The sequence below is a fragment of the Monomorium pharaonis genome, chromosome 7 (assembly GCF_013373865.1).
Source record: "Monomorium pharaonis isolate MP-MQ-018 chromosome 7, ASM1337386v2, whole genome shotgun sequence".
Taxonomy (NCBI): Eukaryota; Metazoa; Arthropoda; class Insecta; order Hymenoptera; family Formicidae; genus Monomorium; species Monomorium pharaonis.
This window is the reverse complement of record NC_050473.1, coordinates 6,298,607-6,311,371: the sequence shown is the minus strand read 5'-3', so window position 1 is coordinate 6,311,371 and position 12,765 is coordinate 6,298,607. Positions and strand designations below refer to the sequence as shown.

Below are 12,765 nucleotides of genomic sequence, written 5' to 3'. Positions count from 1 at the left end.
TATAATGTTAATAAAAAATGAGTAATGAAAAATAAAATAATTATAGTGAGATCATAGAAAAAGTTATTATATATAAATGGGAGAATATAAATTTTGAAGATAAATTTTTCAATTATTGGTTTTTAATAAAAAATAAATATTTATAAGGATTTTAAATCCATTGCACTCATATTAAAAATTTAAATTACTGGATTTTTATTGTATCTATGGCTAAGAGGAGGATAAAAATTTTGTCATTTTAAAAATACAGATAAGGAATATAGAATTTCTTCTGTAAAGCGTCTGTTTTATTTTTTAATGTAATATTTTTTTACTTTTTAAATATAAATATGTATATAATTGGCACTAAAAATTTTTTGTAAAATAAATTCTATATTTTACTTATCCAGATTTATAATTAAAAAAAAGATTTAAAAGGTAAAAAAAATATCACATCGAAATAAAAGAGACTTCGTGCTTTACAGCAGAAATTCTGTCTATATTCTATCTATTTATAAATTCTTATCTTTAGAATGACAAAATTCTTATCTAATTTTTTCTTTAAAAGATAAAGCGCCTTTAAAGATAAATATTATAATTGTTAATCTTAATGAAAATTCAAGATCCCAAAGATGATATAATACATCAGTTGACATTAAGATAATCAGAGCATCGTCGTGACATATCTTTTAATCCAAGAAAATATGTACAACTCGCAATTATCTGCATTTTTTTAAACATCTCGGTACCCCGCGGGTTCACGAGCGCGCGACGTAGCATCGTATGAATGACGTAACGCGTGTCGTGCTGAAAAAGTTACGCGAGTCGACGTTTGGGATTGCGTCGGTTTATTATTATCGGCTCCTCGTGATTCAGTTCAGCCATCGGCACGCGGTTTCGTAACGCGATTGTGTTCGCCGTAAAACGCCGGCAAACGCGAATTCATTAATAAAACGCACTGACGCGCTCGTGCGCGCGTACAATGCCCATCCGTATACGTAATAGCGGCGCACAGTGGTCCAGATTTTAAAAAAGCTGACCAAAAGTGTTTATCTTATGTAAATTTTTAAGAGATCTCTTTATATAATAAGAAAATTATTATTTGAATTAATTAAAAAAAAAAAGATTTCTACAAAGGAAAATATACCAAATATATATATAATAATATATCAAAAATAATATATAATATATACAATTGAAATTAAAAAATTAAACTCAATATATTCTAATATTTTTAATATTATCTTTATTCATCTTTTACAAGAAAAAAAGATTTTTTACATCAGGATTAATTTCTCTTTGTTTTGTAAAATTTGTTTTTTGAAGAGAAGATATTAATGTATCAAAAGTAATAATATTATTTTTGGCTAATTGTTCGAATCTTTGATTGTTATGTAACATTATATTGTGATCTGTATTTTACAACAAGCAACTTTGAGCAGCTTTTTTTTATTTTTTCTATCGTAAGTATTTTGTTATGAGATAAGGAAGAATGCGCCACTCCGCGTCACACTTTTTATATTAATAACTTTATTTATATGTGTATTTTTAAAATGTTTACTATTTAAACAATATATTAATAATATAGATATAAATAACATATATTGCATTTTCTTTTACAATATATGTTAGAATCTTATTAAGTTGTCATTCAAAAGGATAAAGTTTATAAAATAAGATATTGTTGTAGAAGGCAATGCGCGATGCCAGTTGTAAAATAATGTAGAACGTATATAATTATCTGACTTTAAAGAAATATTTCTACATTATCAATGCATTTTTTATAAAATAGCAATTATAGATATTGATTCGTGGAACATTTTAAATAATATTCTATATGACTTAAAGGATCTGCTGAAAATTCGAAAATATGATTTTTGGCCAACTTTTTGGAACTTTGGACCACTGTGCGGCGTTTTTATTCATAACTTAACGAACGTGACGTCGTTAAGTAACGTACGCGCGCGCGTAATGCGCGACTCGTTGCACCGCGTGTTGACCTGAATTGTTTATGCAGACGTTACGCGGGTCTTGCATTGGATCTGCAAGAGTAATTTATCTGAAGTGCACCGAGAAGAGGCTGCATGCGCGCGCCTCTTCCTCCTTTTTCTCTCTCTCAGGGGATTTTTTTTTTAAATAACAGAGCATCCATTCGAAGAAAATCAGAGGGTAATTTTCTCGATTGACTTGGTCGAGCGTTTCGCGTTTCAAGTGTTCGCCAAACAGTCGAGATCGTCCACGTGAGTTTAACGATTCATGAGCCACGTGGAAAGAGATTCCATTTAACCCGTGTAACCCGCGCGACTGTAAGAGCGACCGTGTAGACATAATTTCAAATTCTACAGCACAATACCGCTATAAATATTGGCCTCTTACACCCGGCAGAGAAATGTCGTTTATGCAAGTATCTAGCCATACTGGATTTCTAATGTTAAAAGAGAAATGGAGCCAACGGTACTGTCGATTAAAATCAAGGCGTTTCATTCGAAAGTTCATGATATTCGCTGTGTTATGATTTTTTTTCGTGTTTTCTGCAAATTTTTAGCAGTGCTGCCTTAAAAACACATTAACACAGACGTTTGTAAAGTTACCTTTTTAAATTCTATATTTCTACTTTTTAATTCGTAAAAAAAAGCACAACGCTCATACTCTTAAGAAAAATCCATTTGTCGAGCCGCAGGAGCAGGAGCTCGAATTTTAGTTATTATTTAAAATATTTATATGTTGCGATATAATATTTTGTTTTAAAGCACAGGATTTTTATAAAATAGTTTTCGAGAGCTCATTCGATTTGGATTCTAGTTTTGTTGTAATAAAATTTAATATTATATTTGTTTAGAAAAGTGTGTAGAATTTATTCGACAGTCTTTGATCGATTGAGAAAAAAGTATTCCAGATTTGTGATCTCGAATTAAATGTTGAAATATGATTAGAAGCTCCATTTTTATAATTATTATAATATTAATAATAATAATATATAATATGTTACATTGACAAAAAAGTTATTCTGATTTAAACACATTTGGCAAAATGAGTATAATTTATAATTATTTCTCTTAGAGTTTACCCTCAAAATCATAATAATTGTGGAGCAACATGGACTTTGAAAAATTTTAATATACATATTTTTAGTAAAAATTAGTAGAATTTTGTTAAAATTATGTCAAATTCTTTTATTAAAATTTTACCAAAATACTTTGAAGTTTAATTAATTTTTTTATTTTGAGGGTAAATTCCGTTCGAAGATTTTCTTCGTGTAATAGCAACTTTTACTGAAATGTCAAAACTTTTTACAGCAATGCTTATCAGGCTTGAACGTACTTCGTAATTATTTTGATGCAATAAAATTATTTTTGGATCTTTATTTTCAGATCAAAACTTTCTTTCAGAGAAAAAATAATTGCAGTTACCATGATTATATTATAATTTAATTCATAATCATTTTCGGTGCCAACTATATATTTTTTGTTTTAATCATGCAAATAATAAGCGAATGTTAAAAAACTATAAATTACACTTATTGTAATTGCGATTACATTTATTACATAAAAATATTAATTTTATTTTTACCATCCATATTTTGATATTTTCCATTTTTTCGTTGAAATATTTTTCAGTTTTATAAACATGCTGGATTTAATTGTTGCATATAAAATATAATTTTAAACTGGAACCTGATGAAACCAAATTAATTTAAGATATTATTTCTAGTATTTTTTTCAGTTAAAAAATATACTTAGTAATTGATATGAAGACATCATTAAGCGCTAATAAAATCCGCTTTAATAAAAAAATTACATTTCTCCTTATTTCTTGCATTAGTCATGTATCATTCTAAATATTTATTCCTTAATGTTTTATTGAATTAATGTTTAAAATTATAATAAAAATATTTGTTATAATTGATAAAAGTAGAAACGTACGTAGTGTTATTAATATCAACATTACAGCAGTAATAACTAAAAAGAAATGGAACTCCCAACCATAATAATCTCAACATTCAATTGCAGTACAACAAATACCAAATATGCAACGGTACTCTTCTCGCAATGCACAAATCGTTCGCATACTCCATAAAGCGCACGGATCATTTGAGGCACACGTACCATGTCTAAGATCTCCTCGATGAACGATAATAGCTCGATGACAGTCTCCCGATGGCCGCGCGAGAATTATTCCCCGAGAGCAGATCTTCCGATCGTGTCCGGCGTCCTTCTGATCCGTGCGTCGCGACGCATCGCGTCTAATATACACCTCTCTACGGGGTGTCCACGGCGTTCGTGCGTGGTGCCCTCCCCCTCCCCCGTACTCGCCCCCGCGCCCGCGAACGATCCTCGTCAACGAGCGATCGCGTTATCGCCGCCCTCTCTTACCCATAGCTTACTCGTATATCCCATGGCCGTGCCGCTATTACTACCACCGCGGCGCTACCACGAAGATGCCCCAATTGTGCGATCCGGACAGAAATAGAGCCTGCAATCTTCTGGGTAATGAGTAACCGCCGTCTACTTTTTCTTACGTCGTTGTCGAGGGCAAGCCTCTTGATCTCGTTTCAACCCTCTCCGCCTCCTGCTCTTGCCTCCCCCGTTTTTCCTCGGCTTCGCATCCGCGTCGCAGCATCCGTCCTAGGTATACGGCGTCCCCGTTCCACCCCCCCGTCATCGGGGAGAGAAGAGCACGTGCGTACTCGTCCCCCCGTCCTTCTACGTACTGTTTACCTTAATTTACTCGCGATGATCCCTTAATGCCGCCGCTGCCGCTCGCCGATGTGGGTGGAACGTCAGTTTCACGTATATACACACACGGAGGAAAAGCGGAGAGATGATAAGCGGTAATTTTAGGAGAGACACGTGGCGAGATCGGCGCTATTATGTACGTCCACGTGGGCGCACAATGCACATTCGTCGTCCCGAGTCGTCCTAATTTTTCCGAAAATCCGAGAGCTCGTCCCTCGGGTCGGGACGACGAAAGAAGAACTCCCTCCCCCCCCCCCAAATAAAACAGTGCACGAAATCCACGTTTGAATTCACGTAGAATCCATATAGAAATGTAGATTTCACGTACTGTTTCATTGGGGAAGGGCCGGTCGCCACCGCGCCGGACGGTGGTTTATTTCCGTTGCCGCCGAGGGCAAAAACGTATAATGTATAAATATATTATATATTTTTGCAAGCCGTGTGAAAATAGACAGCACGCAAATATGTGGGTATCCGTCAATCGTGCGTATATCGGCGCGACGTGTATCTTTCCCCTTTTCCTCTCTCCGGCGACCTGTAATCGAGGCTCCGTCCTTATTACACAGTTACGCGACGTGAGCGACAAATTTCGCGTATTCGAGAACGTAAATTGAATGGCGCGTGTCCCCTCAAATCTGCCGAATCAATTTTATTCAGCCACCGGCGACGCGACGCTGTCATCACGGTATGTACTTAAGAAAGAAAAGTGCGCGTCTGTTTTTTTTCCGCGACGGGGTTCAATTATGTTTTAAATTTACGAGCTGCGTCAGCAAAATTCAAATCACGTGGGACTCGTCGAAGATCAAAGAGTAACGCGATCTCGAGAATTCTGCATTCTCTTGTTGATTTAACCCGCCCGAGAACGTGTCCGTGACGTGTTTTCCCGCGAATTTTCCGCGTCGACGTCATAAACGGGGATGATTGACACGATCCTTAAAGGCGCGTAGATTTCCGATCCTCTATCGGCAAAAAGCGCGCCGTTTTCGCGTGACTAATCGCGACGCGGGATCACGTAGACTTCGATCCTCGTAGAAAACGACCTTTGCCACTCCGAGCTGCAGCAATTCCCGAAGTTTCCCCGTCGCCGTCCCGCGCTGAGATGTCTTCCCGATATCGGAGAAACCGCGAGAGGTGTTTGCGCTCGCGTATATCGGTATCGCGATATATTTATTGATGCACTCGAACGTGTTAATTCGGCTCGATCGAGGCGAGGGGGAAAATTAGATTTCGTTCCGCAAATTAGCGCCCGTTCGGTAAGTGCAGAAACAACCGTGGACTTTGTGCGGCGCAGCACGTAATACCGTGTCCGGTCGTTTTTTTTTTTTTTTTTTGCTTTCTCCCGGAGCGGCGGAGATTCCGTCCGTTCCTCTCGGATCGAAGTCTAAAAATCCGAGTGGCCATGGGTGCGAGGACGAGAGAACGGCAAATTCCGCGAAATTTACTTGGTCAGGCACGGGGATAGTTTATTGTCAGCGTTTTGCTTGGAAGAGAAATTGTATTATCTATACTGACGAAATTCAGTCGGGATTGCGAAATTCATTCTTGAATAACACCTTTTCTCGTATTCTAAATATACAGTGAGTTCTTAAGAATTTGCGTTTTAACTTCTAGGAGAGAGTTGCTGAATGCGTATCGATCGTCTAAATCATCTATCGTCAATATTTTACATTTTTTTTCCTCGGTCATCTAAATTGAAACCAGAATAATATCACAAATTAAATCAATCATTAATTTAATAATCCTTAATACTAATAATCATCTGCGAAGAATTCATTGTGAAAAATCGAATTATTAAATTATTCGTATTATTTACATATCGATCTAATTTCTCTTGTACTATTATCTACATTTTTATTATTATGATTAAAATGCATTCAGGGGCGAGTCAAATCCGCGCATTTTTCGCATTCCCTCTCGTTTCCGCGACCTACGACGTTGCGGGGAAAAATTTCCGATGATCCTGGAAATCGCGCATCCGCACGGTGAAATCGCGATGACGACGACGGATTCAGCGGCTCGCGCGTTGCATGAATTCATAGCACGGAAAGCCCCCTTTCCAATTCCCGACGTGTTCCTGCACCACCGGCGGCTTCTGCACACAGAAAATTTGTTCTACCGCCAAGAAATGCAATTGCTTAATTTACTTTTTGTTTTCTTCTGATATGCAACGGTTATCTTCAAAGAATTTTGTCTCGATAATAGTCTTGAAATATACGTATCACAAATTTTAGAATAAAAACAGAATTTATACTTTCTCGAAGAATATTATAAAATTGAATTGAAGAAAAGCCAAAGTAATAAACAAATCGATTGTAGCATTAAATTAGTAAGGTTCGGAACATATTTAGAATAAATTTGTCACTTATAACAAATTTACGGTAGATTTGCGGATGCATAAACTTACGAATTATTTAACATAAGTGATACTTTTTTAAATTTAAGTACACATTTGTCTGTGTACACAGAAGTTTATTTTAAGTAAATCTTACTTGTTTCAAGTAAATGACGAGTGTCTTAAAACTATTCATCAAAGAGAATGTTTTGCAAAGATAACCGTTGCTTAAAAGAAGAAAACTGATAACCGAGAAACATCTTTTCTTAGCATGAGAATAAATTTTGCATCGTTGCAACGCGGGTCGATCTCGACGACGACGTCACCGCTCGTAGTCGCAGCTCACGCACGTACAACCGGAAGCGATCGCGACCGTCAGTTATTTCGTTAAATATTTACGATAGAAATTAAGGCAAACTCTGTAATATACAATACGTTCTGTAAATAATATAAAAATTGCGTTACTCCCCCGTCTCGTTTTCGTACGCTTATCCTCCAGTCGTTCCAGTCGATTTGTTATTTTTCCATCTTTTTTTTCGTCTTTCTCCTAAGAGCGAGACTCGATCGATCGTTAGATCGACGGCCAGAACGCGCGATCGGCGCGCGCGTTAATTCCACCGGAGCGGAGAGAAAGAAAAACGCGCGCGCGGCGCATTCCTCGCGATGAAATTACTTGGTGGCTATATATAGATCGGCCCCGCGGCCGTTCCTCTATATATCTTATTATGGTAAATGAAAGTCTCCCCCCCCCTTCCTCCCCTCGGCCGGTGATAGTAGTGGTAGTGTGCGGTTTACACCGGAACGATAGCATATGGGAAGCTTTTAGAAACATGCGCGCGCGTTTTACGTCGAGAAAGAGCGGAGTTTAATTCCCATTCACTCGCGCCGAGGCACGCGAAAGCACGCACGCCTAAAATAAATTCGTTGAACGAAGTTGAAATTCCGCTCGCGCGCGTATGCGTATATTGTGTATCCGTCGACGGGTGTGGAAATCACCGGGATCACTGCCAATTGGGAACCTATCGGTGAAATATCGAGAGAAAACATCGAACCTTTTTTTTATTCCCGAGCGAGCGAGATAAAAAGAGAGAGAGAGAGAGAGAGAGAGAGAGAGAGAGAGAGAGAGAGACTAGTTTTTTTCGGCGACAAACCGCGCTCGCTTGCCATGTAGCTAATGTAGCAGAAGACACGCGTTATTTATCGCGCGGCGCAGAGTTGGGTTACGCGATGGGAAACGAGAGGATCGTGTTATGCGCCACGCTAATCCTACCGCAAACGCGCGGGCTAACCGATCGCTAAGTGGCACGGCGGTGCTGCTGCTGCTGCTGCTGCTGCACGATACCTGTGCGACTAGTATCGGAGGCGCGAACGACCTCGGCAAACATCTTGGATGCTTGGATCTCGCCGGGAGCACGGCTCTAACTCTAAATTAGCTTGAATTAACCCCCGGCTGGTTGAGCTCTGGCCTGGGCCGCGGTTTTAGGTTTCACCGACCTCGATGTTAACGCTAAACCTGGAATCTGGACGGACGGACAGAGCTATACGACGTCGAGCTACTGACGCCTTTCTGGGGGAGGGGATTCCCCACGGTTCTACTTTACGAAACAACGGCCCGTACGGCGCAGAAAGATTGCAGCGACGTAAAATGTTCGCCTTTAGAAATACCGCAATGCAATGTTGCAGCAGTTTGCAATATTGTTTTAATATCTCAAGTGCAAAGTTGTGTTAACGCATTTCGCACATGGAGTTTCCCCAGGAACGTACCCCCGAGTTAATTTTTACACAGGAGAACAAAGAATTTTGAGGATTTTTCTCAGTGAAGGGATCATTTCATTTAAATAAAGATAAAGAATTTCATGCTGTCACTTTTTATTCCAAATTGTATGATTTTTTTCAACTACGAGAGGTAAAATTTGCGCCCAAAAGAATCCTTGCAAAGTCTCTGCAACATTTTGCACATTGTATGGAGTTTCAGCAAGCTCCTGTGTTGATGGGAGATCATAACTATGTCCAAATGACGTTAAAATAAATCGCTGTAATAAAAAGAGTGACTTTTAAAATCATTTTGGAACCATCTTGATGTCACTGTGAGGTCGCAATGATTTCTCCGTTCTGTTCGGATACGTTTTTCGAGTTCTCCCACGAGGTCGTGCTGATGCGTCTCCCATATGGAACTCCACAAGCGCAATCACCAATTATCATTACTTATAATGACAGGAGAAATTTCGCGGACCAGACAAGACGACACCAACGATCGCCGCAAACGACATGGCGCGTTCGCCATCGCTGGAATCGCGAGATAGAGAGAGAGAGAGAGAGAGAGAGAGAGAGTGAGAGGGGGGAAGAGAGGGAAAGAGAGAGATATCATTGCTGCATGCCAGGCAGGCACTGCACCGCGGCGGTTACGTGCATGCGCGTACGCGAGCGAGCTCTCGTTTTATTTGATTTCTGCCGCCGCTGCCACGCTGTCTAGGCGACTAGCTCGAGCTACTCACACGCTCGTTCTACTCTCCCCTTCCCTCTCGGCTCCACGATTGCGCACCTTTGCCCTCTTCCCTTGCCTCGCGGCTCCGCCGCGCTTGTACACGCATATTTCGTCTCTTTCACTTCATTTGCCTCACCTCGGCTTCCAATCCCGCTCGTTTCTCCTTCTCCTTGTCTTTTTTTCCCCTCGTGTTTCTATTCGTCCTCTCCTTATCTCGTCTTCCTTTTTCTCTCCTACTTCTCTCTTTCGCCGTATCTTTCGTTTTTCTCCCGATTCTTTTTCTGGTTCTCCTTCAACATCTTTCCTTGTGTCCGTCTTTCTACGGAAGTTTCCTTCGGACCCCCTCGCCTTTCTACGCCGGCAGAAAGAATTTCTAAATCTAAAACCAGCGGCACACGATGTTTGTTTCCAGTACAGGATGATCCGCTGGAATTACTCTGTTCTGATTGGTGCATTTTTATCTGCAGCTTCAGAAATGCATCAGTCAGAACGGAATATTTCCGTGGACAATCCTGTATGAAAACAGGCATCGTGTGCCGCTGGCTTGAGTTATTTACATGATTTGCTCTTGTCTCAAGACAATAAGTGTCAATCTTATTCAATTTGACGGAGAAGAATAGGATTTATTGATCTTAATATTGCATTTTTTATACCGCAATACAATAGGTGCCATAAGAAATTGAACTATTACTACATCTATTTTAGATTCGACCTAAGAGATATTCACGGCTCCCTTGTCATCCCTTTTTTTCCAGACAAATCTCGCAATCATATCATATCAATTATATCACCGCAGATACAAGTTCCATTGAACTCGAAAGGACTTTAAAAACAATTCTAAATAACTATGGATCCAAATGTCTTGTTAGCGATGCGCACATTAACTTATATTGATATGTAAACACCGAAAAATAATGTTGAAGGAAAATGTCGCGATCGGAAGACGCAGATTCGCAGAATAAAAACAACCGGCCACACCCCGAAGGGACTTCGAAATGGCTCTTCGATTTCTCTACACTCTGCTCTCTTTCTCTCCCTTTCTTCGCCGCTGCTCGTTTTCCGTTCGTTAAGATGCCGTGGCAAGAGCGAGGACGATTTCTCGGTAAGATAAGCGAGAGTCCTCCCGCTGCATCCTCACCTCTCGCACCTGTGAATCTCGTTATGGGGCCCCGACCTCCTCTCCTCCCCTCCCCTCCCCCCTCCCCCCCTCCGAGAATGCGCGGCGTAGATACGCTCTAACACCCGGAGAGAAACCAGCTGGCAGTTGGTTCGGATGACGAAGGCCTCCTCGCTCTCCCGTTCCAGGCCGTTCTCCAGTTCGAGCGATTGCTGATGTAATATCGAAATCAAGGCCACCTGATATCACGCGAGAGTGTCAACGCCGAGCATTGTTAATCAAGTTCAGTGATGCAGCTTTCGGACTTCTGCAGCCACGTAGCCTAGAGAGGGGATGAAGAATTAAGGACATGAACCATTCATACGCTGAGGGCTCACTAATTCCTTAATATGATTGGTACTTACCTTTTGTTCTACATCCCCTCCACAGCTGCGGCTATATGGCAGAAGTCCGAAAACTGCAACTATGCAACCCTTCGCAGGTTCATGAGACGATAATTCTCGTATTGTGCAAATTGTGATTATTGTCATGCATGAAAATTAGAATCTTGATTGAAAATACTGAATGAAAAAAAATTTTTATTTGAAAAGCGCATGTACTTAGCGCCTCCTTTTTTAAAAATGTAATTTTTATATATTAATTGTAAATAATTTCAGTATATTAAACTTGAACCTAACAATAATTATGTTGTTAATTAAAAGTTGCCTTAAAGGTTTCATTTAAGATAATTCGATTCAATTCAAACATTTCTAACACATTATACTCGTATGTTATTAGTAACGCTATAGTATTACAGTAGTAACAACTCTAAAAACGAAGCTTCTAATCATAATTATAATATATTAACGTTCACTTATAGTCACAAATATTTTTACTTAGTGAAGAAATCGAAAGGAGAAAGTATCGCTAATGGACTCTTCTCTATTCAAGCGATTCCGATAAAATAATTCTGATTGACTTCTGATAGATTTCTTCGACCTCAACGCTGACTGGCATCACAGAACATCTGTCGTGGTTGAAAATAGCTTTCTACAATATGGATGTTTTTCGCGAGATGTTCCTCCGCGATAAGACAATGATGGAATTGCCACCACTAATTACTGTATAGGTATCAAACTCGCCGATCGTTGATCGAGCGGCGGGACGACGAATAGTCTTTGATCTCGGTACTGTAACGATGATAGCAGACTTTCTGGAGAGCGGCTTGGCGAAAAGGAAAAAAAAAACAGAAGAACACTTTATCGAATATGTCGCTAAAGTCGACGCGGCGCGCGGCATTGCCCTCTTCTCCGATTCTTCGCCGAGTCGTCGTATCCGCGCGATACTTCGGAACAATAGCCCATTATCATGGTCCACAATGCGATCTGCGCGCGTGTGTAAAACACCGGGCGATACCGAGGAACCTATATGCGGTGCGGCGAGTCGCCTTTCTTCCTCTTTCTCTTGAGTCGAATTGTGACATACGCGGGGTGAATGTGAACTTTATCGCTTATACTTAAATTTATTTAACGTGCAACGCAGCAACGCGTACCGTATAAATAAATGGACAAAGTAATGCGAAACACCTGGGAAATACACCACTTGTTTTGTTGATGAGAGGTCCGCCTATTATTTGTTTTTAATAAATTGATTTTATTCTCATTTGAAATAAGATCGTACAATAAGGCCCAGTTTCACAACTTAGTTTAGGCCAGAGTTTAATTAACTCTAATCCTACACCTGGGGTAGAATAAACCTCACTGATTTTTGGCTTTAGTCTTAAACTTAGTTTTTTGCTTAGTTTCGTGAATTTTTTCACCGTTAAAAAATTCAAATTGCCCAAAAATAACTTTTAAACATTATTTTTAGGAGTTTGAAGAATGTTAAAAAATATTTTTGAGCAAAAATGTTTGATAATATACGAGTAATAATAATTTTAAAAGGTTGGGGTGTATTATACCCCTTGTATAGAATGCCAAATTATTTAATAATGTGTAGGATTAGTAAAAGAAGCAAATTTCTTTTTCCCACATCACTTAGATGAGTCTTGGCCTTTCTCGAAGAGATGATATTACTCTTGTTACAGTATGTCCCTGTTACAGTACATATAATCACACATTAATAATTATTTATTATA

General features: G+C 39.3%; 2 protein-coding genes across 3 annotated transcripts in view; one reads left to right on the top strand and one right to left on the bottom strand.

The window, feature by feature from the left end:
• LOC105836100 (ion transport peptide-like) overlaps positions 1-4,550 on the bottom strand; it is a 59,335-nt gene extending 54,785 nt beyond the window's left edge. Inside the window, exon 1 of the transcript XR_003625254.2 lies at positions 4,086-4,550. The gene's annotated coding sequence lies outside the window, so the exon portion shown is untranslated. The remainder of the gene's footprint in view (positions 1-4,085) is intronic.
• Positions 1-12,765, top strand: part of LOC105836096 (peroxisomal leader peptide-processing protease) — an 89,933-nt gene that overhangs the window by 63,232 nt on the left and 13,936 nt on the right. The gene's annotated exons all lie outside the window — the stretch shown is intronic.